General features: G+C 43.9%; 2 protein-coding genes across 4 annotated transcripts in view; both read left to right on the plus strand.

The window, feature by feature from the left end:
• The window catches only part of LOC140121060 (uncharacterized), a 325,444-nt gene that overhangs the window by 250,287 nt on the left and 50,220 nt on the right, over nucleotides 1-24,937 (plus strand). The window lies entirely within an intron of this gene.
• Nucleotides 16,390-24,937, plus strand: part of BICRAL (BICRA like chromatin remodeling complex associated protein) — a 32,197-nt gene continuing 23,649 nt past the window's right edge. The window contains exon 1 of one of the 2 annotated variants that reach the window (XM_072140217.1): nucleotides 16,390-16,500. The gene's annotated coding sequence lies outside the window, so the exon portion shown is untranslated. The remainder of the gene's footprint in view (nucleotides 16,501-24,937) is intronic. The other variant, XM_072140219.1, reaches the window with a different exon arrangement.

Consider the following 24,937-nt stretch of genomic DNA (forward strand, 5'->3'; position numbering starts at 1 on the left):
GTTGTCCAAAAATTCCCTATCGGAAGAATAATTAGATGGGAGTTAGAGTAAATACATCAAAAAAGGTTAGAAAAATACATATATGATTTCCCTTCCAAACAATGAGCATATGATGCTAAAGGAACAATCGGCATACTCTGTGAAAGATGATTTGATCAAAGGTACATATTTACCCATTCAGGAAAGATTGATAATAAACAGAGCATGCATGGAGGGTGATGTGGGCAAAATCACCCTCCATGCATGCTCTGTTTATTATCAATCTTTCCTGAATGGGTAAATATGTACCTTTGATCAAATCATCTTTCACAGAGTATGCCGATTGTTCCTTTAGCATCATATGCTCATTGTTTGGAAGGGAAATCATATATGTATTTTTCTAACCTTTTTTGATGTATTTACTCTAACTCCCATCTAATTATTCTTCCGATAGGGAATTTTTGGACAACACCTTTTCTGTCCATTTGGGTGATGTGTTGTGTATGGATCTATTGTGATCTTCATACATGGGTCTAAGATACATGTACGTATGTATGTTTTAGGTGTTTTTAATTGTTTTGTTATGTGAGGTGTCAAGAATTAATAAAGATTTGTATATATTTTTTGGCCTATACACACTCCTCTTGGCTTTTCTTGCATGCTCAATGTAGCCTAAAATAACGTTTTTTAAATTAAATTCCAGGATTATTTAATGACAGATTAGAGCAGAGGCAGGAGAAATCCACCATCGGATCTACTTCAGATCAAAAGATTCCTCATGGCAGGTTTCCTTTAATGGCCCCCACATAGTATAATTTAACTTCCTGTGGTCACCCCCCTGCAGACCCATATAATACCCCATTATGCAACTCAGTAACATATAATGCCCCTCTTGAATTTTATCTGCCCTTTACATTTGTTTCCCTACTTTAATTTATCTCCCCAAACTTATAATGTCTGAGGTTTCTGTACATCTTCATCTGCAACACCTCTGCTGATGCAAAGGGTTAATAGGTGTTGGAAACTTCTCCCTCTCTATGTCAGGAGCTGATCACCTCACTAGGAGGTCTCTGGCATGGTAAACTCAGTAAATGCAGCTGTGAATCTCTAAGTGTTAATTAAACTGGCCAATTGTATGCTCTGTACTTGCTATAAGGAAGGAGTAAGCTGGTTGGGCAAGTGTTTGCTACCTCACAAGGGGAGTTTATAAAACCCCTTGTGGGTGGGATAAACCAAATAATTTTATGATATGCAGCAGCTGAGGTGTGTATTATTATGTTGTGCAGCAGTTGAGGTGTGTATTATTATGTTGTGCAGCAGCTGAGGTGTGTATTATTATGTTGTGCAGCAGTTGAGGTTTGTATTATTATATTGTGCAGCAGCTGAGGTGTGTATTATTATGTTGTGCAGCAGTTGAGGTGTGTATTATTATGTTGTGCAGCAGTTGAGGTGTGTATTATGATGATCTGCAGCAGCTGAGGTGTGTATTATTATGTTGTGCAGCAGCTGAGGTGTGTATTATTATGTTGTGCAGCAGCTGAGGTGTGTATTATTATGTTGTGCAGCAGTTGAAGTGTGTATTATTATGTTGTGCAGCAGTTGAAGTGTGTATTATTATGTTGTGCAGCAGTTGAGGTGTGTATTATTATGTTGTGCAGCAGCTGAGGTGTGTATTATTATGTTGTGCAGCAGCTGAGGTGTGTATTATTATGTTGTGCAGCAGTTGAGGTGTGTATTATTATGTTGTGCAGCAGTTGAGGTGTGTATTATTATGTTGTGCAGCAGTTGAGGTGTGTATTATTATGTTGTGCAGCAGTTGAAGTGTGTATTATTATGTTGTGCAGCAGTTGAGGTGTGTATTATTATGCTGTGCAGCAGTTGAGATGTATAATATGATGATCTGCAGCTGTTGAGGTGTGTATTATGTTGTGCAGCAGTTGAGGTGTGTATGATGATGTTCTGCAGCAGTTGAGGTGTATAATATGATGATCTGCAGCTGTTGAGGTATGTATTATGATGTTCTGGAGCATCTGAGGTGTGTATTATGAGGTTCTGCTTCAGCTTTCAACATAACCCCAGGTCCATAATAAACTGTAGTTGGTTTAGTATTTCAAATTGCCCTGACAAGTTCCCTTTAAACCTACACACATATCAGAGCAGACAGCTGCTCTTTTGTAGGTATTATTATTATATTTATGGTGCACAATATTATCTTTAAATTTCCTATGTGCTGTTGAGCATATTTTGCAGGAACCACATCCTCGGAAAGATCCATCCAACCTCAATCGCAGATTACGGGACTTGTTAGATATTGGCAGATGGTCTGCTGTACACTAAACACAATGAATAAAACATGACATCCATCAAGAGGAAAACTGGACAGAAGGACTACTGCAAGACAAGGCTGGAGACATCTGCTTTATGTTTGTATTGTCTTGTGTTGTCTATTGTATGTTGCTATTGATCATCCCCATAAGTCACAAGCCAATTTTTCAGGCCATCCTCTAGACAACGGCCTCCAATACACACATGATTTTAGATTAAGACCTCATTCACACGTAAATACGTCCGCCATAGGTCGGCAATGGGCGTGCCGCGCTGTGCGGGAGCGGTATCCTTCCGTAGCTGTGAAAAGATAGGATGTCCTATATTTTCTTGGCATACGGCGCCGTGCGCCATATATCCCTATAGAGAGTGGCGGGGGTGAGCGCTTGCCTCCTCCTCCTCTCCCTGGTGCCGCCGTGTTCCTGCTGTGCTAAGGTATAGCAGGGACACGTGTGTCTGAATGTAGCCAAACACTTGCCATGTCAATGACTGTCTTGGATGTTTCATTATGGCTATAGCCTTCTCCTAATACCTCACTACTGGACAGGACTGCTCCTCCTTGGATATATCCAGATCAATAAAATCATACCTCCCAACTTTTGGGCGAGAGAAACCACGCCACTTGCCCCACCAGCAAGCATTGTATAATATCCTCCATCCTCCCTCATATTGTGGACTCCTGTCCTCCAGTCTCCTCCTATGGCCACCTATTCTCCAGCCTCCTCCTGTCCTCCAGCCTCCTCCTATGGCCACCTATTCTCCAGCCTCCTCCTGTCCTCCAGCCTCCTCCTATGGCCACCTATTCTCCAGCCTCCTCCTGTCCTCCAGCCTCCTCCTATGGCCACCTATTCTCCAGCCTGGCCTCCTGTCCTCCATCCTCCTCCCGTGGCCCCCTGTCCTCTAGCCTCCTCCTTTAGCCACCAGTCATCCAGCCTCCTCCTATAGTCCCCTGGAGCTGAGCTGATCATTAGAAAGGCACTAGTGAATTAAGCTTAGATAGATTACTATTTTAAAGAATAAAGGATTGAAGACTTCTTGCAACCGGTGATGTGCTGGACTCTTTCTTCTATATAATTCTAAACAGATCCAACTGTTTAAGTCACCAAAATGAGTGTTCCCCAGTGTTATTATTATTGTTTACTGAGCACCATTAATTCCATGTTACTGTACAATCTGTAATGGATTCACATATGATACATTAAGACAAGGATTATTTATCGTGAAAAAGGACAATATGAAAATCAGCATCAAGGGCTCCGGTGTACGTCACATAAGCCCGTGCTGGCTCAGTACTGTGTGGCCGTCTCTGTGACAGGGGAAGGGAGGGAGTATGCATATGCAACACCCCTGCCAATGCATAGACAAGGTGGCAGTTGAGAATAGCGCCCTCTCCATGTCAGGATCTCTCTGGTGAGCCTGCGCAACTCATTCAGAAGATAATGCTAGGAGAACTGAGTGTAATTGCAGCTGTAGATACTGCCTGGCAAGGCAACAGTTAACTGGTGTATTTGATTAACCAATGATGTGTCTGCTACGCAAGCTGGAAGGTGATTGGAGAGGTGCTACCACCTGACCAGGGGGAGTATAAAAACCCCTGCTAGGTGGAAGCACATGGTTCAGTCTTTAGGTCTTCGCAGTCCCACAGACTGCAGAGTCTGATCTCAAGACAGAGTGAGCAGCACACCATCAGTGCTGCCACAGTCATTAAAAGGGTATTCCTCCCATGAAGACAAGTTTCTTATATTATATGTACTCAGGATGACAAAATAACACATTCTCCATTTCACTGCACTCAAAATACAGCATTTCACAGATATAAGTCCAACCTGTCTCTATCAGTCCTGGTTACACAATTTCAGTTGCCCCTAGACACGACCCTATAACTTCTCACTTAGGGTCGGGTGGCATCCATCTTGGATTTCTGTTCTCGTGCAGCTGAGATTTCGTTCTCTCTCTCCTGTGTGCCTGTTGCCACACCCCCTGTACTGAGCATAGAGACACGGACTGATCACTTCTTGCCAGAAGATGATGAGTGGAGAGAGAGGCAGCAAACTACAATGAGATAAGTGATCCGGGGGAAGGGGGGAGGCAGGCACATGTCTGAGATGTAGCAGAGCTCACAGTGTAACAGTGTGATAGTCTGTCAACCTCTGAGTAATCTCATGCATCTCTTTCTATGTGTAAGATACTAGTACAATGTCAGAAGCCAGATGAAAGTGTATATACACCTGTACCCTGATAATGTAACCACATTGTCACACCACAGAACTAGAATGATTATAATGTGTTTTAGAGAGTCCCCGCCCACACAGGGATTTTGCACTGAGCATCTTAGAGTGATACAAGCTAAAACAGCAATAAACCTGAGTAAAATTATAAAGTTAGGGGTTAAAATTATCTTTATTGTGTTAACAAAAAAGGGGAAAACCCCTTTAATCCCAGGAACTACTGGTGCCTCAGGCCTACTGCCTAGCACACAGGGCAAGTCCATAGACTTAAGCCCAGAACTGCAGATTCCACCACTTGGACTCAGCTCCATCTGAACCAGCCCAGACTGCATCTACTATCAAGCTGTGTGCATCTTTCCTGTAGACCGACTCTCCATGATCTTTCCAGCATCCAAAAATCCCGTTATGGCCATTGCCTGCTGTTAAAGAACTGTAAGTTGATTTGCACAACGTTCCCTACGTCTGATCCCTGGATCTGGCTGTCTACCATCACGGACTCCCCATCCATTACCCAGGGACTTATCTTATAGACACCTCAGGGGTTGCCCCAGGGCGAAACCACTGCATCAGCCTCTCCCTCCATATTTCTTGCACACACCAATTGCTGGAGACCTGCCAGACTGTAGGACAGCCCTCCGGTCCTCATAGCAAGCACCATGACCACAGCGTGCCCAAGGCTGCACTAGCCAGGAACTCTGTTATTCTGCAACCTGGCTGCCTCCAGGCCCACAAGAAGAGGCTAGGTCCCGGTGGGGGATGTTGCACATTCATAAGCGCCAAAGGAAGGCATGAATAATTACCAGACGTGAAGTGATGTAAACAGGAGCCCCTGAGGCTCATTTGCATCTTTAAAAAGTCCTTTTTCATAAGCTAAATGATGAACAGTTCATGTTTCAGGGGCCCCTTGCCAGCGTGTAAGCATGTTTAGGTTAATTCTACTAAATCCATATGGTTGAGTCAGTACAGAGGAGCCAAGAGCAGAGGGCGCACGACAAGACTGAGTGATGGTTCCGAATAGGTTTTCTTTTTTATGTGTATCCTCTGTGTACCCATGAAGATTTATCAATAATAATAAAAAAGAAAACCTATTCGGAACCATCACTCAGTCTTGTCGTGCGCCCTCTGCTCTTGGCTCCTCTGTACTGACTCTACCACTCCAGCCGATTTAGCACCTCGTGTCTGGATACCCCAATTACGCCGGCTGCACCTCGACCCTTATATATATATACAAATACGAGAGTTGTGCCTTATGTATAAGCACAACCAAACCAGGTAAGCGACTGTCTAACTACGTCCTATACCCTGATCGGACGTTATCACCCTATGAGCGCTGTTGTGTCCCCTGTTTGCTATCTTCCTAAATCCATATGGTTGATTTCCTTTAAGCATAACCAGCCACTGGAATAAGTTTAAAAAAAACATGGAATACCCCTTTAAATAATAATAATCTTTATTTATATAGCGCCATTAAATTCCGTAGCGCTTTACAAATCATATGGAATACCCCTTTAAATGTGACTTGTGTCTCAACTATTTCATCACATACTTGTATAATTCTCCTTGTGTTCCTATGATTTATTATCATTGGCAAGCGTCCTCACCTTGATGATCCTTTGTTCAGCGCACATAAACCTACGTGGTGCCGGGGGGGAAATTCTTTTTCTATGTACGTCTGCCTCTATCCTGTCTTAAGGATTTACCTGTTACTTCAGTGTAAAACATTTATTTTCTGCCTGATGCAATATGACAGTATAAATACATCAAATGTGGTAAGTGCAGGCCTTCCTGCAGCTACACTGATGCAGGAACATATCTTGTTTAACCCCTGATCCGAGAGGTTTTGCTCAAAAACAATTACAAAATTCAGGACCTTGGAAAGCTGGGTGCAGACTGTCTTCCGTTCATATAAGAGCTGCCTGAACTGTCCAGACAGGACTAATCAACCTCAGCTAGTTGACTCATACACAGCAGCTGGGGGATGGTGCAGCGATCGATTACTTCTGCCTGTCAGGGACAACACAGTGATGACGTATTCTTGGCTTGGGCAGGACAAGGCTGGAGCAGCGCATAATTAGGGTAAGAGGAGAAGCGCCGAGGCAGCAACAGGAGCAACAGAGCCTCATTATCATAATTTTATAATTGTTTTTGCAGCAAAACCACTCAGTTCAGGAATTAAACAAGATATGTGCCTGCATCAGTGTAGCCAGGGCCCACTGTAACACATTTGCTGCCTGAGGCAAAAATTAAAATGCCACCTACCCCCCCCCCCCCCCCTTTCCTCCTATAGTAGCCTACCTCTATATTTGGCAGGGGAACAGGAACAAATCTGATAAATATTTTAAAGGTGTCTGCATCCTGTTCAGTAAATGCTAAAAACTTGTTAACATTCCAACAGGCAGCATCCCCGACACTATGACTGACTGAGAAGCATCTTCCATATGGAAAAGACTTTATTTGGGGTTCTTCCATCCATGACGTATCAGTGTTGAATTCATGGCCAGATGTGTTCAGCTCCGTGCAGCACATCTCCACCGGGTGTCCATAAAAATACCACAGTCTAAAGTGACCTCACGCTCCCACACATATAAAACATCCCTTCATTAAATAATGTATATATATACACTCACCGGCCACTTTATTAGGTACACCATGCTAGTAACGGGTTGGACCCCCTTTTGCCTTCAGAACTGCCTCAATTCTTCGTGGCATAGATACAACAAGGTGCTGGAAGCTCCTCAGAGATTTTGGTCCATATTGACATGATGGCATCACACAGTTGCCGCAGATTTGTCGGCTGCACATCCATGATGCGAATCTCCCGTTCCACCACATCCCAAAGATGCTCTATTGGATTGAGATCTGGTGACTGTGGAGGCCATTTGAGTCCAGTGACCTCATTGTCATGTTCAAGAAACCAGTCTGAGATGATTCCAGCTTTATGACATGGCGCATTATCCTGCTGAAAGTAGCCATCAGATGTTACAGGGTACATGGTGCTCATAAAGGGATGGACATGGTCAGCAACAATACTCAGGTAGGCTGTGGCATTGCAACGATGCTCAATTGGTACCAAGGGGCCCAGAGTTGATACAAGGCAGGATGGATCCATGCTTTCATGTTGTTGACGCCAAATTCTGACCCTACCATCCGAATGTCGCAGCAGAAATCGAGACTCATCAGACCAGGCAACAATTTTCCAATCTTCTACTGTCCAATTTCGATGAGCTTGTGCAAATTGTAGCCTCAGTTTCCTGTTCTTAGCTGAAAGGAGTGGCACCCGGTGTGGTCTTCTGCTGCTGTAGCCCATCTGCCTCAAAGTTCGACCTACTGTGCGTTCAGAGATGCTCTTCTGCCTACCTTGGTTGTAACGGGTGGCGATTTGAGTCACTGTTGCCTTTCTATCAGCTCGAACCAGTCTGCCCATTCTCCTCTGACCTCAACAAGGCAATTCCGCCCACAGAACTGCCGCTCACTGGATGTTTTTTCTTTTTCGGACCATTCTCTGCAAACCCTAGAGATGGTTGTGCGTGAAAATCCCAGTAGATCAGCAGTTTCTGAGATACTCAGACCAGCCCTTCTGGCACCAACAACCATGCCACGTTCAAAGGCCTCAAATCACCTTTCTTCCCCATACTGATGCTCGGTTTGAACTGCAGGAGATTGTCTTGACCATGTCTACATGCCTAAATGCACTGAGTTGCCGCCATGTGATTGGCTCATTAGAAATTAAGTGTTAACGAGCAGTTGGACAGGTGTACCTAATAAAGTGGTCGGTGAGTGTATATTGTACTGGAATTATAGTATGCACAGCACCCCAATAACATATATACTGTATATATGTCACGGGTGCCCCTGCGACCCATATCCCGGGTCGCAGGTGCACCCATGTACCTCCGTGTGCCCCAGCTTCTGAACTCACCTGTCCCTGCTCCAGCGGCGATCCCCGTAATGTCAGCGCATGCTTCTGTGTCCTAGGGCGTGCACCGGCTCTGTAAAATTTAAAGGGCCAGTGCGCCACAATTTGGTGCTGGCCAGCTTCCTGCCCTAATAAATTCCAGCCCTTTTCTTTATTTCCTGCCGGATCTTTGTGCTTCCATGCCTAAGAGAAAGCTGTATTCCAAGTCCTCTGCGTTTATTCAGATTTCCTTTTGTGATCTCGATTCCATTGCTGACTCTAATTCCGTGCTGCCTGTCCTGACCTATTGCTTTGTCCCCAGCTCCGAACCTGTGCTGTCTGTTTTGACTTCTTGCCTGTCCCTGACCACAAGTTTGCCTCAAGATTCTGCACTACTTCTTGGCCGCCACCGCTGGCAAAGTCGTCCCTGTGGAACGACCTGGTGGTACCACGCCACAACAAGTCCAACCTGCTTTGCGGTGGGCTTTGGCAAAAAACGGGTACCACTTAGATTCCCGTCCTAGGTGTTGGCTTATGTCATCGCCAGTGGTGGTACAGAGGATCCACTACCTCTGATCGTGACAATATATAGCACGCCCTAATGTGTTTCAAACTAATTTATCCCACCCTGTTATTATCAAGTTACATACAGCCCCTAATCATTTTATATACAGTGCCACCCTGACAATCAATAGCACCACCAACCAGCACCCCTTAAAGAGAACCTACCACCACGAATCTACCTATAAAGGTAGATCGGGTGGTAGGTGGATGTAAGGGACGTGAGGATAGCTCTTTTTAGAGCTAAACCTCACGTCCCTGCTAACTTTTGGTACACTTTATTGAGCTAATATGTAAATTTCGTTATGCGGCTACTGGGGCATGGAGTAGCCGGCACGAGGCTACACAGCGCGGCTACTCCACGCCCCAGTAGCCACATTACTCATCCAACCCTGTTGCGTGCGGGGCGCGATGCTCCTCGTAGCTGTGCGCCCTCGTCCGACAAGCCGGCTACTGCGCATGCGCAGTAGCTCCGGCCTCGGAGCTGGGATGCGCAGAACGCCATCATGACGGACGAGGGCGCGCAGCTACGAGGAGCTGTGCGCCGCACGCAACAGGGTAGGAGGAGTAATGTGGCTACTGGGGCGTGGAGTAGCCGCGCTGTGTAGCCTCGTGCTTGGCTACTCCACGCCCCAGTAGCCGCATAACGAAATTTACATATTAGCGCAATAAAGTGTACCAAAAGTTAGCGGGGACGTGAGGATTAGCTCTAAAAGACATCCACCTACCACCCGATCTACCTTTATAGGTAGATTTGTGGTGGTAGGTTCCCTTTAATATATATATATATATATATACATATATATACATATATATATATATATATATATATATATATATATATACACATACACACACACACACACACACTCTATATATACTCGAGTATAAGCCGAATTTTTCAGCACAAAAATGTGTTAAAAACCCCTAACTCGGCTTATACTCGATATAAAAAAAACAAACAAACAGTGTACTCACCTTCCGACGTTCCCCCACCCTGGCAAGTCCTCTTCTATACATCGATGCTTCGTCTCTGTGTCCCCGCATGGTCCGTCACAGGCATCATGTCAGGCACGCTGTCATTCTACTAGGTGCGCCGGCATCGGCACACACTATGATGTCAGCGAGCAGCTGACGTCATGGTGCCTGCAATGGACCGCGCGGGGACAAGGAGTCGGAGCCAGTGTTGGTGCATCCATGTATAGAAGAGGACCTGCTGGAGGGAAAAAAAGGGAGTACACAATTAGCTTTTTTCCTACTGGAATTAAATGTTAAAAATTAAAAGTGGCTGCAGGCTATAAACTAGGGAGGCATGGCTGAAGGCTATATACTGGGTGGGCAGGGCTGCAGGCTATATACTGGGGGAGCAGAGGCTGCAGGCTATATAATGGGGGAGAAGGGGCTAGTGGCTAAATACTAGGGGGGGGGCTGGCTGTATACTACATGGGGTTGGCTGCCTGTATACTACTGGGGGCTGGCCAGCTATACACGGTGGGGGGGGGGGGGGAGGCTGTAACCAATGCATCTCCCACCCTCGGCTTATACTCAAGTCAATAGGTTTTCCCATTTTTTGTGTTAAAATTAGAGGTTTTGGTTTATACTCGAATATTTATGGTATATATATATTCCCTAATTTTTTTTATACAGCCCCCCTTTAATGCATTTAACCCCCACTCCCCAATTAAATTATATACAGCTACAAAATACAGATCTCCTCCATCTTATATAAAATCTGGCCCCATACAGCCATCCCAGCTTAGCAATGGGTGCACTGCAATGGGTGCATGGCACCATACCACAGCCGGGAGAAAGATAGGACATGTCCTATTTTCCTTTGGAATACAGCGCCGAGCACCATGTTTCTCTATGGAGAGGGGTGTGGGTGAGCGGCCTTCTCTCTCCGGTGCTGTGTACCTGACGTGCTACGGTAGGGCGGGTACACCTCATGTGAATGTAGCTTTAGTTATATACTGTATCCCATATACAGCCGCCCACTAGTTTAATTAAAATCCAACTCCTGAATATAGTCCACCAGTCCTGTTGAATTACTATATGGCCCCAATATATAGCCCACCCCTCAGTTTAATAATATACAGCACCCCCCTCCCGTTTAATTACTAATTGGCCAAATATAGATTCCCCTAAATCAGTTTTATTATATTCAGAAGCCCCTCCTCCACCCATGTCAATTATATACAGCCTCCTAAATAGCTTATTTATTTATATTATATCCAGTCCATATAAATTCCCCCATCAAGCTTATACATAGACAGAGCCCCCCCCCCCCCCCCCGAGTATAAATAGTATCCGACTCCCATATATGTGTGTATATATTCCCCTCACTTTCAACAATATTTGGGCAGAAAAAAATAATAGAGCTTATACTTACCTGCAGGCAATGTGCTCCCATGCTGCGCGGCTTCCTTCTCCTCTGTCAGCCGCGGCTTTGCGCAGAGACACAGGCGTTGTGACGTCATTACAGCCACGGTGCCTGGATCTATAAGTAAGTCCCCCTGATTTATCATGCTTCAGTTTAAAAGTAGATTTTCATAAAAAAAAAAAATAGCATAATCAATATTTATAGGTATATTGATTAAGAAGCTTCCTCTAATTAATGTCTTGAACCTTCCACATTAGACTCAACACTAGTGAGAACTACCATCCATACTTCTCTTGTTCCAATAGACTTCTATGTGAAAGCAAACGCTGGCAGGAATAGTACCTGCTTTCAGTTTTCTAGAGCCTCCACATGGATCAGTACCAACAGTCATGTGCATGGGTCAGTACCAACAGTCATGTGCATGGGTCAGTACCAACAGTCATGTGCGTGGGTCAGCACCAACAGGCAAAACACAGACTTTTGGGATGAAAACAACATTTGGGTACATGTAGCCTTAGGCTACTTTCACACGGATGTGTGCCTGCCCAGCCATAGGCACACGTAAGCGCGCTGGAGAGGAACAGGGAGGAGCGCTGCTCACCCCATTCCTCTGCATAAAGTAGCGCAGGGCAGCCATTGAAAAACAGTGAAATATAGAACGCGCTCACCACAAGGTGAGCGGGTGCCATGGCCGTCAATCGGGACCATAACCCAACCTCAAATGGTGCGTACACAACATCGGTCCCCATTACAGTAATGTGAATGAGGCCTTAGACAGACTATTTCCAGTCCTTCCTACTGGCAGAATTCCATTTCGCTTAAAATACTTCTTTTTATCTTTGTATCTTTGTCATAAACTACAAAAACATGTATCTCCTATCTCCAGGATAAGAGTAGAATGTCTAATTGTTGAGGGTCCGACTTCAGCTACCAGAGTTGGTAAGTAAGGTCTCATGCTCACGACTGTGTAATGGAGCCGTGTGATTTTGTTTATTTTTTGCTGCTAACACAAGGCCCATTACTTTCTATGGGCTTACGACGACGGGTGGTGCATGCAAACAAGGGATCAGGTTTCCCAGTTTGCAGCCCGCAATGAAGGAGGCCTAATTGATGGGACTTCCAAAATCTCAATAGAACCTCTTGGATTAGCCATACAAAAGAGATGGCAGATCTCCTATTCAATATGGGAAAGCTAAAAGGGATATTGGTTTTTCTCCTTCTGCAGTTGAACCCCCAAAGGTTATTTCCTATCTTTTAGATAGGCCTAGGTCTACCGATTGGTCCCTTTCTCCATGGATTGGGATGTCAACAGTGGCATTGAGGTCAGACACCCTAACTGGAATTGGATTCTCCGTTGGTAAATGGTTTCATTATTTCCAGTTCCAAAATGTGATACTTCCCTTGGATGAACTTTTTATACCCTCTTATAGCTTTTGAGGTGCTCTGCATAGCTCCTGGCTCTCCTGCTCTTACAATTTTCCCTGGTCTTCCATGTGCTGTAATTATAGGAGATGGTCAATTGCAAACCTCCCTTTGGGAAAGAGAACGTGATTGGTAATTCTCCAATGATCAATGGCCTTAATTTTACATGCTAATAAATTATCGGTTCCTTGCCAGTAGGACGCATGTAGTTACAGAGTAGAATCTAGATTTCTCCCCAGGCCTTAGAGTTCTGCTGGTGCTGTGAGATTCTGCAACACTTCCTTTTGGTGGTTTGACCGATGATTCTCAGGAATTGGAGGATACCGATTCCCAGACTTGAATAATATTATGAATATGGAAAAGTGGCCACAACTGATCTTCTATAGTTGGTCACATGGACTTGATAGGTGGCACGACAACCGTCTGATGTCTTCTGCAGTTGGGTATCTAATCACAGTGAATGCAGTGATCCGCTTCAGTCCTTTTCATTTTCACTTTTCCTTCTCAGTTTTTCTCTTATTCTACAAACTGCAGTTGTTTTATTAATTTAGATTATCCTCGAATACTCTTATGATTTTTGATTAAAAAAATTCTGATATTATGATCTATACCTCGCCTCTCTTCCCAGATGCGTGAAACTGGTAGGCTGGTGCTTACTGCACAGTTACTAAAACATGAACCACTTAAAACAATGGAGTAAATAAAAATTAAAAATGGTTCACGCTACAGTAATATTATATAATGATAACAAAAAAAGTTGAAGTTTTTTTGCTTTACCTAACTTATAAGAAATCAAATTAAAAGCTATCCAAAAGTTGCCGAACCGGAATGGTTCCAAGCAAAACAACAGCAGAAATAAGTCTAATAGAATAAAAAAATAAACGGAATGATGCAACGTCATTTCGGTCTTCGAAAAGTGACAACCTGCAATAAAAAAAATTCCTTACCTCTTGAAATGGTTTATTCTCTTCACCCCAATAAATGCCAGCTTCATGCATTCCTAGGGTGCCTCACAGTATGGGGGAAATTTAACATACGCTGATGCCCGTGCGCTGGCGCATGATTTAATCCCTGCCCCCTTCAGATGCATCAATAAGTTTAGGCCTCCTGTGGTCGTGCAATGTATATTTCTATGCCAGGTCCTACTTGGTGTGCAGCTGGTGTAAAGGGGATAATAATTGCAATGCCTGGTGGTTCACCAGGTAGTGGGATTATTTCTATGCCAGTTTTCTGGCATTATATCCCTATATTAATATCCCTTCCCCCCGCCCCCCAAAAGGTAGCAAGGAATTTTGGAACAAAACCATGGGAGCTGGGGCAGGGGTGAGGAAAAAATAGAGGTGTACTGGGTCCAGTGTAGTTCCTGTCACCTCATCAGCGTTGGTGATGGGTAGCACTGCAGCCAAGGTGACCTCATCCTCAGGAGCCCTGGGGACGTCACTTGTAGCCACCAGAGCAAGCATTAGGTTAACATTTACTATTTCTCCAGCTCACTTATCAGTTTTGTTATACTGTACATACTTGGAAAGAAATATATCAGTCTAGCCATCGTGTAGAGTTGCTCCTGCTTCCAGTCCCAGGGCCGCGCGCCGGCTTAAGAAGATTCAAAAGGGCCAGCGCACCGTTATTGGCGCTGCCCATACCCAGAATCCTTTGTAATCCAGCCTCTCCCAGCACACCCTGCCAGATCTTTGTGCCGTATAGCCATTGAGGAATCTTCTTATGCCCTGTGTTCGTATTCTGAATTCCCGTTGTGACCCCGATTCTGTTATTGACTTTGATCCTGTTCTGCCTGCCTTGACCTATTGCTACATCCCCGACTCCGATCCTGTGCTGCCTATCCTGACCTCCTGCCTGCCCCCGACTACGAATCTGTTCAATGTCCTTGTACCTCGCTTGGCTGGCACACCTGTGGAACAACCTGGTGATACCACGCCGCAGCAAGTCCAACCCCCTTTGCGGCAGGCTCTGGTGAAAACCAGACGCCACTTAGATTACGTTCCCAGGTGTCGACTTACATCATCGTCCGCAATGGTCCAGTGGGTCAACTACCCCTGGAGCCTGACAAACCTTCTGTCTTACTACCTTGGTGTCAGAAAGCCACCAGACTCACACCTAACCAGCCAGTCTTACAACCCTAGTTTCTAGTTTGAGTACCTCTTCTGCTCGGTGACCTTTTGAGTTGTATATATAGAAATTTAGACACCTCTTCACTGAATTCCTCACTTCACAGAATCAAGAGCTCTTGATATTCCCCCTGCAAGTTGCGTTGGATAAACTAAGAGGCTCCGGCAGTGTGCTCAGATCAATTGTACGTCGTGCCCTGTGTGGCCTACAATTGTGCTATAACCTATGTCAGGAATCTAATGCTCCGCGTGGGATGTCCCCATCCTGGCTCACTCAATGCCACGCCCACCTGGCATTTAGTAAAAGGATGTCATAATCACATGACCCCCCCCCCCCCCCATTCTGCTCATAGATTTTTGTTACAGATCAACCACAGGCAGTCCCCAACTTAAGAACACCCAACTCCTAGTTACAAACGGACCTCTGTGGCCTCTGTCACCTCTGGTAAAGCTCTCTGGATCTTAGCATTTTGCTGAACTTTGGGCCCCAGGATGTAATGGTCAACATAAGAGTTATCAAAGGTTTCTGCTACAAAGCTATATTGTTAATTCTTGTTCTCATGGCAACTCAAATTTTAAAATTCCTATTCTGACAGGGACGAAAAAAAAATTTGTCTGGGGTCACACTTACAAAATATTCTTGTTTTGGCATACATACAAATTCAACAAGTAGAAACCTATAGAACCCGGGCACTAACTGCACCTTCTTTTATAGCAATCAACTTTTTTTTTAACATGTTACCTTATTGCAATACAGGCAGTCCCCGGGTTACGTACAAGATCGGTTCTGTAGGTTTGTTCTTAAGCTGAATTTGTATGCAAGTCGGAACTGTATATTTTATAATTGTAACCCCAGCCAAATTTTTTTCTGGTCTTTGTGACAATTGGATTTGAAAAATGTTGGTTTGTCATCAGAACCAGGATTATCAATAAAGCTTCATTACAGACTCCTGTGATAACTGTTACAGCTGCTTATAGTAGCCTAGGACTAAAGTACAGTAATTACCAATTACCAGAGGTCCGTTTGTAACTAGGGGTCGTATGTAAGCCGGGTGTTCTTAAGCAGGGGACCGCCTGTATATATTCTTATAAACAGTGTTTACCAAAAAAGTTTGCCTACCCCCCCCCCCCAAAAAAAAAAAATCAATCAAATTTTTTTAAAAATACACGTACATCCATAAATGATGTAAAACCGTACAAAACAATTAAACAACATAAAGTAAAGATCTGCAACATTTTACAAATTATTTTTCTTTTAAGCAAAACAAATTTTTTTAAAAATTCTAAAAACAACAAAAAGAGCAAACCGATTTACCTGAACAACTTAAGCATTTGTAAAAAGTCACCGTTTTATAGATTTAAAACATACAAATATATTATTACTAATTTTTTTTTTTTTTTTAATACGAGTGAGTGCGTGTGTGCATGTCCCCCCTCTCTGTGCGCTCTCTCTCTCTCTCCCCGTCTGCTCCTTGTGGCTGAGCGAGGTTCATGTAGCGCTCTCTCTCTCTCTCTCTCTACACTGCCAGCCCCTGATGTGATGGCGAAGAAACCCCGTTGACAAGGCACTGCTTTTTCATGACGGTGAGTTTCCCTTTGAGTGTATTATAATTTTGTGATAAAAATTTCAAGGAAAAAAAAACACACAACCTCCTTCCTCCCTTCCTTCCTTCGGGGAGGGAGGAAAAAAAAAAAGAGACGGGGAAATCTATCTCCAGACAGACAAGGAAAAAAAAAGGAAAGAGGAGCAAATAATAATAATAAAAAAAAACAGTTGCCAAAAAAGCCAGCATATTAGGTTTCAGCTTAGAGAGCTATTGGCTAGTGCGTCCCCCCCTCTTTACTCCTCTTCTTTTTTTTTTTGGTAGTATTACAATTCGGCAGAGGGGGGGGTGGTGTTAGATAATAAAATATTTATTGACGGCGATATTGTGTTTCTTTTCGATTGTAAGCTCCTTTCGTTTTTCCGTTTCATGGCTGATCGATGTGATTTTTTACGTTTTGTGTTGTGTTTTTGTTATCTTTTGTTGTTGTTGTTGTTGTTCTCGTCTCCTCTTCTCGATACGTTAGTGCTATTGGGATAAAATGTACTATTATTATACGTTATATCGCTCCGTCTCCGACGAGGGGTGGAGGGATTAAACGAGGGATCGTAAAGGGAGGGGAAGGGGTTGTTTCTGGGTTTTTTTTAACTCCTTTTTTCGCTGGAGGTGGTAAAAAAGTAGCCAAGAAAGGTGACGGTGCGACAAGGGAGGGGTAGTTTGTGGTATTTTTTAACTCCCCTCCGATGCAAATTGAAGAAGGGAGGAAAAGGGAAAACTCTTCTTTTTCAATGACTCATTGATTTGAGCTGGGTTAAAATTAGTTTTTCTCTTCCCTCTCCCTTTAACTCCCACTACCACCATCACCTCCCCCCATCCTCCCCGCCCTGGATCACCACCACCATCAGGGGAAAAAATAGAAAAAGAAAAATAATCTTTAGCAATCCCCTCCCCTCTTTTCCTCTCCGTAAAGCCGCATCGCTTGCTGCCCACGACGATTTATTTCGAGGTGTCTGTGGTGCTGTGTGGAGATGGGAGACGTCGCCTGGTCCTGTCTCCGCACTTTACCTCACGACCGCCGGCTAAGCTGAAAATCGACTCCCCGGCTTCACCGCGGGCCTAGGCGCGCACAGGCGGGGGAGCCCTCCGGAGCGGTTATTTCCTCAGCACTTTACCTCACGAATTGCTTTATTTTGACTTCAACTTTCGTATTTTGCTTTGTATTTATTTTTTTTACATCAAAATCCCTCCGTGAGGAAAAAAAAAAAGACGAGGCCGCCATTACAGGATGGAAGATTGTTCGTTACTGTGGTTATGGCGCCGCGGGAATTCTCTGGGAAGCCGGGGAGTCGATTTCCTGACGGGCTTATTAGTTGTATTATGGCTGCTCGCTTGTTTCCTATCGTTTTCAGTCATGGGGAAAGAAGCGGCACCTCCGTGGGGTGATTGCTGAGGCGGCCCGGCAATGGCGCCGGTGGGTCGTAGTCGTCGTCGTCGTTGTTGTAGGTGCTGCGGGAATCTCCGCGCTCTCTCCTGACGGGTGGGTTTGTTTATTCGTTGTCTTATTGTCTTGCATCTTATCTGCCTTCCGTGTCTCATTGTAGCCGCCATTATCTGTTATGCTTGTAATAACTTATTATTATTATTAAAATGTCCTCCCTGGGGCTTGATGGTGTTTGTATGTGTTTATGTTCTATATAATGATTGGGCATTTTGACCTTTAATTTTTTGGGGGGTTTCCTGTCAAAATATGTGTTTTTGTAGAATCGGGAAGATGGCGCCGGGTGCTGGCAGAGGGCCAGCCGGTCTGTCGCACTTCAGCGCGGCCTCCATTTTATAACCGAGGCTGCATCTTTCTCTGCAGTGGCGGGAAGCGCTTCTGTTGTGTGTAATATGAGTATTTCATGAAGGTTTCTGTCACTGAAGTCTAGTCCCATACAGTATAAATGTGCTCTATTGTTCTCTGTTATCAGCCTCTTCTGACTGAGCTGTCATGAACTGGGTGACAAAACCTAGAAAATTCTCTTTACGTGTGTATTCAGACATGACAGTTTTACCTCAGTTTTCTAGTTGCTAGTTCTTTGGCTAATATGATGTATTTCATGTGTAGACTATTGGGCTGTATTCACACTGCAGTAAAGCATGAGGGAAAAAATGTCAGTTTTTAATGTTTTCACAGGTTAATTATTTGTTCTATTCTATAAAAACAAAATAAATGCATTAAAATGAGTTGTCGTTTCCACTGCTCCATGTGAATATACCCCTATGTGATTATAAAGCTGTGTTCACATTGGGTTGCGTTTAGTAATGCAGTCCTACCAGAAGGGAGAGGGACTAGGCCAAATTGCATATGTGTTCCAATTGACATGCATGTGCCAGGTGAGGGTGCGATCACACGTTGCGTTTTCATTGCGTTCGCAACGCATTACAACAGCTGAGGAGAGTTGATTTGCCCAGTTACATTGCTGTTAACATTTGCATTAACAATGTGTTTAGGTTTTGCGTATTAACGTATGCGTTAACATCACATTTACACTGCTTTTTGTAGTCGCAAATGTTAATAGTAATTAAATCAGCTCTCCTCAGCTGTTGTAATGGGCTACAAAACGCACCAGGGCGCAGTCACGCAATGCGCCACGGTTTTTGGTGCTCTCCAAAGGCTTGAATCGTGATAACACGCTGAGGTTACATTGCATTAAAAACTGATGCCACACATGGCATTTTTTGGTACGTTTACCATGAGTTTGGATGCTTACTCCCTGTTTATTAAGAAACAGACTGAAAACGCATGTTTTCGCTAGTGTTGCGTTTATAACGCTAGCGCACGTGGAGCAGGGCTCGGCCTGATCCCATATGCGTTTCCAGAGAAACATGATTAGTTGGCTGCTATCCACAGGACTTGATCAGTGGGGATTCTTAGGCCGTGGTCACACGTACCGCTAGGCGTCCGTTCATAACGTGACGCTAGCGCACAGGGGGAGGTCCTCGGCCCGAACGCACATGCGTTTCCAGAGAAACGCATGCAATCGGCGTAACAATCGCATGTGCGTTCGGGCCGAGGACCTCCCCCTGTGCGCTAGCGTCGCGTTATGTCGGACGCCTAGAGGTACGTGTGACCGTGGCCTTAACGAAGGGACCCCCACGGATTACAAGAACATAGGGTCCATTGCAATCGGAGGGCGATGCCACGCATGGCATGCTGAATGCATGCGTTTTTAATTAAGATAATTGGTAGAACCTGTCAAAAAACGCATGCAGTGTTTTACAATCTAAAAAAGGCACGACTAAAAAAAGCCACGTGTGCCACCGGTTTCTGCGCAATTAAAAACTGACAAAAACGCATGCGTTTTTTTACGATCTGAAAACGCACTGACTAAAAACGCCAAGGGGTGTCTTCACCCTGAGGGCGCGTTCACACGTTGCGTTTTGACCTGCGTTTTTATCGCGTTTGAAATGCATATACAACAGCTGAGGAGGGGTGATTTGCCTAATTACATCGCATTTACGATGCGTTTTGTAAACGGAAATGTTAACAGTGATGTAATTAGGCAAATCACCCCTCCTCAGCTGTTGTATATGCGTTTCAGACGCGATGAAAACGCAGGTCAAAACGCAACGTGTGAACGCGCCCTCAGGGTGAAGACACCCCTTGGCGTTTTTAGTCAGTGCGTTTTCAGATCGTAAAAAAACGCATGCGTTTTTGTCCGTTTTTAATTGCGCAGAAACCGGTGGCACACGTGGCTTTTTTTAGTCGTGCCTTTTTTAGATTGTAAAAAACCGCATGCGTTTTTTGACAGGTTCTACCAATTATCTTAATTAAAAACGCATGCATTCAGCATGCCGTGCGTGGCATCGCCCTCCGCAACGTGCAAACGAGCCCTGAGGATGAAGGCACACGTGGTGTTTTGAAAGCGTTTTGGGCCCGTTTTATGCAGTCCGTTTAAAAAGGCATGCATTTTTTTAAAGCTCAACCGTTTTTGACCAATTTGGTTTGGCCAATTATCTTAATTCAAACTGGTCAAAAACATGCATGCTGTTTTTAGGGCGCTGGGCTAACTTGTCACTGGAGAAGCCCTTTAAAGGGTCTTCAATGACTTCTATGGGCCATCCTAGAAGTCCCTGTTCTACTAATCACCAGGAGTGGGTAGGGAAAATGTATTTTTTTTTGTAAAAAGGGAAGTTATCCCCCCCCCTCCAAAGTCCATTAGATTCCCATTTCGTATGGCGCAAAAAACCATAGGTTATCCCATATGTGGTGATAACACAGCAGGGCGGGCATGTGTCCTGTCACTCCATTCAATAGTACGGGATTGCTGGTGATGTGCTGGGGGTATGTCGTAGATTGGGAAATCGGAGATATGGGTTTGCAGTGCTCTGCAATTCTGGCACTGCTTATAATTGATTGGATTGGCAAGAGACCAGTTGTCCTGCGACTCCGCGCATTATTGAGAATGGGCCCTCAGCAGCTGCAGAAGTTTGAGAAATAACGTCCTACTGTAACGTCATTGGTCTCTATGGCCACAGGAACAGGATTAGTGCGGTTGTTTTTTGTGGCCCCGTACAGAAAATAAGCCGTCACACAGCTCTGTAAAAATAAAAAAGGTACAGATTTTTTAAGGTGGGGAGTAAAAAATGAAAAACGCAAAAATGAAAAAGGGCTGCGGCGTTAAGGGGTTAAAACTTGCCCTACACAGTTCTGGTTTTACTTCTGGCGTGGTTTGGGAGCTGCTAAACTCCCTTTAGGCCGGCGCCACACGTGGCGCTTTGTCTGCGCTTGCAAACGCAGACAAAGTTGCGCCCACCGGGGCGGGCCTCGGCCCGATCGCATCGGCGTTTCTATGGAAACGCCTGCGATCGGGAACGAGCCGCCAGTGTTTTGCGTTAATTTAAACCTAGATGTCTTAGCAGGCATTTATTAGAGGTGCGCCTTATAGGCAGAAAAATACGGTATATGTGATAGAGGAGCAGTGACTGCGGCCGCACCATGTACAGGACACACAGGGACAGGACGTCTCTATACACAAAGCTGTAACAGTATTATTACAATTAAAACATAAAATTATATCCATTTTTTTATTTTATATTAAATCCCCCCCCCCCCCCCCCCCAAATAACTATTTGTTTGTAGAATATTCCTAAATGTTAAATGATTGGATGTTGCCAGCAGAATGTTCTCGGCTGATGTATATAATTTTTCTCATTGAGACTTTTAACAAAAAGTCGCAAAAACAAACCACAGAGAAGGATCACATCTATCTAAGCAAATTTTGACATTGGACAAATATGGTGCAAAATAGAACAACTAAAGACAAATCTGCCCCATAGTGTGTATGTGCTGGCAACACACAGGGAGAAAGAAGAGGACCTGCAGGGGGAATCGGAAAGGTGAGTAAAGAGACCATTTTTTTTTTATAGACTCGAGTATAAAGTGAGTTAGGTTTTTTCTGCAGATTTTTTTAGTGCTGAAAAACTCAGCTTAAACGTGTGTATATATATATATATATTAGTGTGTGTGTGTGTTATGGCTCTTGAAATGCAAGGATGAAAAAAGCTACATTTTGCCTGGTATTGAAAGTCTAATATATATTTGGCATTGTACATCTTTTTAACTGTTCATTTTATTTAAAGATGCAGTAAAGCTAAATAAAGTACAAGTATACAATATATTGTGACTTCTATTACCAGCTGAGCATGTACTAGATACAAGCTCTGTGTAACGAAAATTTTTGCTGCACAAACGTAGCACTAACGTTTGACTCGGTTAATGTGGGGGGGCTGGTTGAACTTTTGAACTTTAATTTTTTGTTCATTTATTCAAAACAAAAGCAGCACAAACAAAAATTTGAGCAGCACAAACCAGCACAAACGAAGCAGAATTGTTCGGTCCCAGTTTTGTTTGATTTTGTTTGATTTGGGCAATGTGGGGGGGCTGGTTGACCTCTGATGACCTCTGGAAACTTTCATTAAAATCTTAAAAACTATAGCGGCACAAACGAAAATTTTTGCTGCACAAACGTAGCACAAACGTTTGACACCAATTTTGTTTGATTTGAACAAGGTGGGGGGCCAACTTCACTCAGGTCTGTGTAGCTCCCTCCTGGAGTCATTCTCCACTCCTCTGGTCCTCTCCTTTGTAACTTGTTGAATATAATGGGACACATTTATAAGTGAGGAAAACTGCATGTAGAGTTTGCCTCTCTACAAACAACCCTTCTGTGGACCGCTGTTTGCATCCTGTGTATAATATGTGGGTGAACTGTACTGATGACTATTGAAAATGACAGTTCCGGATGCAAATACAAGCAGGAATAGGACCTGCTCTATGGTGTGGGTCTCGTGTAGTTCTCTCATGCACGGAACCTCGGAATCCACAGCCGTGTGCATGCGCTCATAGAATAGAATGATGACGTGCACTTGGTGTAGAAGATGGGGCTCTTTTACTAAGGGTTGCGCTGCTCACTTTCGTCGGACTTTGCACCTTTTACGGGGATTGCACGGGTATTTTACAAATGTCTGCGCTGGGATTTTGGCACAGGCGACCCTTTTTGTGGCACAGCTGTGCTGTTTCCATGGAACACAAATTAGGGGGCGTGCCGTCAGCCAATCGGACTAAGTACAGGACTTAACTTTCAAATTAAGTCGCAAGCCCATGCCCTTATATGCACCACTAAAAAGATGGTGCACTCTGTCGGACCTGAGCGGGGAAGCGACACATGCAGGATATCGGGCGCACAAACTTAGTGTAAATGTGCCCCAATATGTGTAGTATATATAAGCAGTTCCTCTTTGTAATCATTTAACCCCTTAATGACCGCCGTATCAGCTTTTTACTGCGGTCATTAAGGGTACTTCTTCTGACGCGTACGCCTTTCTACGGCGGCGCGTCAGAAGAAGATTTCGGGACACTGGGTCTCGCTGGTGCCGGTGTCGGACTGTGATATCACAGCCCAGACCCGGCACTAACACCCGGGAACGGAAAAACTCCGATCCCGGGTGTTTAACCCCTTACACGCCGCGGTCAAGCATGACCGCGGCGTGCAAGTGTGTCCCCCGTGGATCAGACCCCCCCGGTGTGCTTACCGGGGGATCCAATCCCTCCTGCCGCTGCCCCGGCTTCCTGCTTCTCTCCCCGCCGGGTTCTGCCTTCCTGGCAGGACCTGGTTGTAAGTAACTGAGCATGCGCGGCATGCTCAGTTACTTACACTATACACTGCAATACACGTGTATTGCAGTGTAAAGGCTTGAATAAGCGATCGGATGATCGCTTATTCAAGCCAAGAAGTAGAAAATGTAAAAAAGTTTAAAAAAAAAATTACATCTTTTTATAATATAATTAAATAAATAAAATAAAAGTCCCATAATCTCCCCAGTAACACATAAAATGCAAATAAAGTAAATAAAACACAAAAACATGTACATATTTGGTATCACCGCGTACGTATTAATCTGTACAATAAATCTAAATCAATATTGAACCCGCTCGGTGAACTACGGAAAAAAAACACTCGAAAAACTTCCCATAATACCCAATTTTTCATCAAACACCATTACAAAAAATTTTCTAAAAAGTGATCAAAAAAGTTACGTTCCCTAATATGATACGACTGAAAAGAACAACTGTTTTCGCAAAAAATAAGCCCTCAACCAGATCTGACAACAGAAAAATACAGAAGTTATGGCCCCTGAAAAGTTGTCAATAGTAAAAACAATGCGATTTTCTCCAATATTGGTTTTGCTCAGGAAAATAGTGCAAAAATAGGAAAAATTATATAAATGAGGTATCACCGCAATCGTAGTGAACCAGAGAATAAAGATAAAATATTATTTTTATGTTACGGTGAGTGGGGGGAAAAAAATGCTAACAATCCAAAATAAAATTTGATGATTTTGTTTGTGTCCCCCTTGAAATAGTTAATAAAATCTCATGAATAAGCTTTAGACTCCCAAAATAAATTATTTATACATTGTATCTCATCCCATAAAAAATAAGCCCTCATATGTTCGCATTACCAAAAAAAATAAAAATGTATAGGTCGTACAATGTGATAATACAAATCTGCTGTGGACGGCGCCTCCATTCATTCTATACTCGGCCGTGCGCCCGTACAACAGTTTACCACCACATATGTGGTATCAGTACACTCGGGAGGAATTGGGCATCAAGCGTTGCAGTGCGTTTCATCATTTAATTTATTCTGAAAATGTCAGTTTTGGCCTAAATGAATGTATTTTCAAAAAAAATTGTATAGTTTCTAAATCGCAGGTCCATATTTTTTAACCCATGTGAAACGCTTAAAGGGTTAATGGACTTAATAGAAGTTGTTTTACATATGTTGAGGGGTGAAGTTTCTATAGTGGGGTAATTTATGGGGTTTTACTATTATTTAGGCCTCTCAAAGTCACTTGGAAGCTGAGTTGTCCCTCAAAATGTGAGTTTTGGCAATTTTCATGAAAATAAGAAAAATCACACCTAAAGTTCT

This window comes from Engystomops pustulosus, chromosome 3 (genome assembly GCF_040894005.1).
Source record: "Engystomops pustulosus chromosome 3, aEngPut4.maternal, whole genome shotgun sequence".
NCBI classification, from domain to species: domain Eukaryota; kingdom Metazoa; phylum Chordata; class Amphibia; order Anura; family Leptodactylidae; genus Engystomops; species Engystomops pustulosus.